A 4,770-nucleotide genomic window follows, 5' to 3' on the forward strand; every position below is an offset into this window, starting at 1 on the left:
ATAACTATATATAAGGAATATCATGCATATTTAAGAAAGAACAAATTTTGCAGTTTTCCACAAAATAGAACTAGAGGCCATCACTCTGAGTGAAGTTTGTAAGAAGGAAAAGCACAACTACAGACGATCTCTTATGTGAGGTATAAATACAGAGCAGGTAGCAACAAAAGGCCAAAGACAAAACAACAGAAAAAATTGATCCACACAACTGAATTGGGGTGGGGGAGGATAAAGGTGAGAGGGACTAGAGACTTTGGGAGAAGGAGGTGGGTATATTGGTGATAAGTGTGAAGTTGGAATTATTAGTACAAGAAATCATTAGCAATATTATGAATCATAGCATATAAATCAATTAAAATAGTTTTAAAGAAACACATACATGAATATTTTTTCTTGAAGTTCGTACCCTATTATATTCATCATTAACAATCTATCATTAAGTCAAATATCTACCATCTGAGAAGGACTTGACATTTTCACTATTTGTTGAATAGGAATAGGTTGTATGGACTATTCATGTGGTGTAATTTAAATTTTAAGAATGGAGCTTAGGATATAGGTTAAAATAATACTTAACTATTGTTATAAAAAGAGATATAAGATGCTCACTTCAGCAGCACATATACTAAAATTAGAACGATACAGAGAAGATTAGCCTGGCCCCTGCACAGGATGACATGCAAATTCGTGAAGCATTCCATATTTTTAGCAAAAAAAAAAAAAAGAGAGAGATATAAGAAGAAACTATTCACAGATTACATCACACAAACTTCAATGGATATATCTTCTCTGTCTAGTCAAATCTATTCTCTCTTTCTTTTTATCTCCGAACACTTCTTCAAATTTTCCTTTCCATTTTTAATTTGAGAGAAAGGCAAGATTGTCAAAAATTTAGCCTCATTAAATGCCTTTTTTCTCAGCAAATGTCTTTACATAAACTTGGTCTAATTATCAACTTTGCCTCATTTTAGAATGTCTTTTTGGTCATGTTCAGTTTCATAATAACTGAACTAGATAGTATATTAGTTGTTTTTTAATTTGGGAAATATGAAATTCACTAAGTATGTATATGTGTTATCTCATTTTTATTCTGAGATCAACTTCTTAAAACAATTTCAAGTTTATAAACAAATAAATTAAGACTCAGGGACTGTTGTTGTATGATCAAGATCAAGGAGTTAATGCTTACCTTAAGCCCACATCTTCTGCCGTGTTGGATGCTGTATTTATTAACTATTCTTCTAAAAGTAACCATCATTCCATCACATGAGCACAAAACAACCACAATAAGGAGACTCTTGATGAAAGGATACTGCATAGTAAGAATATACTGTAGGGGCCAGAGAGATAGCATGGAGTTAGGGCATTTGCCTTATGTGCAGATGGATGGTAGTTGGAATTCCAGCATACCATATGGTCCCCTGAGCAGCCAGGAGCGATTTCTGAGTATAGAGCCAGGAGGAACCCCTGAGCGTTGCCGGGTGTGACCCAAAAACCAAAAAAAAAAAAAAAAAAAAAGAATATATTGTAGAGTGAGAATATACTTCTACATTTATATAAACACTTTATCTGAAAAGTATAAGAACCAGAACCTCAGGGCCGAAGTAGTGGCACAAGCAGTAGGGCATCTGCGTTGCATGTGCTAACCTAAGATGAACCATGGTTCAATTCTCTGTCATCTCATATGGTCCCCCCAGCCAGGAGCGATTTCTGAGCACATAGCCAGGAGTAACCCCTGAGAGTCACCAGGCATGGCCCAAAACAAAACAAAAACAAAAACAAAAAAAATGAAAGAAACAGAACCCTGCTGGTTAGATCCAACACTACACTGATCAGACATTCTGGAAGGGAGTACTATTTCCACCCTACTCTGCAAGCAGTAAAACAGAAACATGATTGACTGTCCTCCTGGTAAAAAATAAATAAATCTCCTGGACTGATCATTTTGTCTAGATGATTTGATGATATTGTCCTTTGGAAGTACTTTCATTTTTGCAAGTCAGAATGGCTTAAAATAGGAAAAACTTTCCTATTAGATACTAGATTTTTCCAGCTCCTCTTTCACTGGACTATGCAGACACTCATCCTACCACAAATATAGCTTTCAGATGCCAGTCTCAACAGGCGTGGGTGTGTTTGCTTAGAGCAGATGCTGAACACCATGTGGCAGGGGGAGGAAGAATTGGGCTGATCATGCTCCAAGCATGGTGTTTGCTGGGTTCTAAACTCTTTTCTCAAATCTGCAATTGGCCAGAACATTTTGTGGCTGCTTTGTTCTTAGCCCCATCTACAAGGACCTAGTAAAAAATTTAAAATCAAAGCAGTCAGACCTACAATTAGGGACCATTCTTTGAAATCTGGTGAGATTACAACCAATTAGAGATTGCACAGTCACTTGCAAAACCATACAATTTTAAGAGTTTCTTATCACCTACTATTATTAAGCAATCACCAATCACAACACAGGAGAAAAAAATATCCACAAAGTTGGCCATTTTTCTCTCTTCAAAAATCTACATAAGTGGAACTTATCATTGATTGTATGCCTACAACATCAACAGAAACTTGGCCTATATCATCTCAGTCAATTTCTGACAACTTTATAGCTCTGATCAACAACATAGCTCTAAACAACAATCTTAATGATTAAAAAATTAAGGTTCAGATACATAGCAAAACGTGTCCAAATGTGACACCACTAGTAATTGCAAAGTTAAGACTTCACCCAGAGCAAACTGAGTCAGTCAAAAATAATATGCTTTATTATTGAATTCCCATTATAATAGGATCCAGTGATGTGCTTATAATATTATGTATTCTTCTGTCATATAGGCAAAAAGATCCAGTTCTCATTCCAGGATTCATGAGAATATATGTGTGTGTATATGTGTCAGGCACAATAATTGGTAATGTACCAGCAAGAAATTGTATAACTCACAGCCTCACTGGGTGCCTAAGCTTACTGAAGGACGCAGGACAGAGGCCCTTCTCTTCCTGAGATTAAGAGTGACATGAGTGTTGTCGTTTTTCTGCTAAAGGCAATTTTATCTGAGTCATCTTAATATTCCCCACAGAACCTTGCAGCAGCCTTTGCAAAAATTAGGTGCTAAATAAATATTTGTAGAGAAAGAAAAGAATGCAGGAATACAGTTAGCTCATTATTTATGCAATGGCAAGCAAAACCAGCAGGAATTAAAAAAAAAAAAAGCAACTACAGCATGGCCTTACAAGTTTGGTTTATCACCCCTTCTTTGAGAAATCTTCCTCCAGCTCAAGTTCTCAGCACCTTTTTCTTTTCTAATCAGTTTACAACTTTATTTAGCAACACCTCATTGTTCATTAGCGTATGCTAACGTATGCTTATTCAAGTATTTGACAAATAATAACTTATTGTCTTAAACGATACAATTATTAATTAGCCTTTCATGCAGCTCTCTGTCCATTGAAAATTTATAATGTGATGAGGTAAGGGAACACTGTTTTCTTCTGTTCTATGGCCTCTTGGAACATACAGAACAATAAGCCATCTATATAAAGGGCTTAATCAGTAATGGCATAATAAATAAGGGCCCTCTAGACACTCTGTAAATCTGCCTGAAGATAAAGTGCCCCATTACCCACTGCTTACTTTAGATTGCGGAAACAAATCTGCCCCAACTGGCCCAGGTAGACGTGAAGCTCCCCCTTCAACAAGAATCTCCATTAAGGACATCCTGGATCAGATAAGGAATTCACCGAGGCATGCTCGCTGCCCTTTCCCCATCTGCCTTGAAAGAGAATCTTCTGGGAAGGGCTCACGCTGAAGCCATAGCTTCTTTCCTTTAAGTGAGAGTGAAGCCTGGCTTTGAATGCAACAAGAGTTCCTTGAAGCTTGAAGTGTTCAATTTTACTTCGCCATGCCCCCAGTATAATCCATTGAAAGGGCACTGTCCTTCAGGCCTTTCAGCTGAGCTGACAGCTGCCCGCTGATTAATTGACAGGTTAAAAAGATTGATTCCACATGTCAGAGCTGTAACCCTGCCAGAACAATACAGCTGTCACTTGGGCTGTAAAACAGACGCTTACATTAGCAGTCCTGACAGAGCCGTGCACAGACACTTGCACCTGCCTTTATGGAGAGCCTAAACACATAGCCACGCTGAGATTAATCATCTTGAAAGCAACATTGGAAGATCAAAGAAATGTTTCCATGATGGAAATAGCGGTAGCAACACTGCCTTGGCATGTTCTTGATCTGCAGATGGTGCCCAGTGGGCATGCCAAGAGTGGTGCAGGGGACAACGTGGGGCTTCAACAGTTGTCTGCAGTTACCGCCTGTACCATTAAGCCTGTACCATTACTCCAACATGCACTTACATGCAGCCTCCCACCTCCTCTCAAAAAGCCCTGTGACCTGCCCAGAACTCCTCCATCTCTCTGTACAGGGCTTGCCTCCCCAATAATAAGCTACACAACTCAGTCACAATCATGCCAGCCTGGGTATGGAAGAGCTATGAAAAACATTTTCAATGAGTGGGAGCCCCAACCCATGGACAGACAGACACCTTCTATGTATCAAACACAGGAGAGATCCCAGAAGCCTAGAGGCATCTGTCTTCCAACTAGCAAATATCTGAGGACACTTGGGATGTCAGCACATGCACAGACTTTTCCAACATGTTATAAAGCATTTTAATTGCCTGGGAGGACACTTCAAATGAGAACTATCCCTACAAATTCCTCATATATTTAAAAATCCAAACAGCCTGAAATTGTCACTAGGTAATTAAA

The 4,770-nt window shown here is 38.4% G+C and overlaps 1 non-coding gene across 1 annotated transcript; it reads left to right on the forward strand.

The window, feature by feature from the left end:
• Positions 1-601: 601 nt before the first annotated feature.
• Positions 602-707, forward strand: LOC126007398 (U6 spliceosomal RNA). The gene has a single exon (XR_007494974.1). It is a non-coding gene; the product is annotated as a U6 spliceosomal RNA (small nuclear RNA).
• Positions 708-4,770: the final 4,063 nt, after the last annotated feature.

The sequence above is a fragment of the Suncus etruscus genome, chromosome 4 (assembly GCF_024139225.1).
Source record: "Suncus etruscus isolate mSunEtr1 chromosome 4, mSunEtr1.pri.cur, whole genome shotgun sequence".
Classification (NCBI taxonomy): domain Eukaryota; kingdom Metazoa; phylum Chordata; class Mammalia; order Eulipotyphla; family Soricidae; genus Suncus; species Suncus etruscus.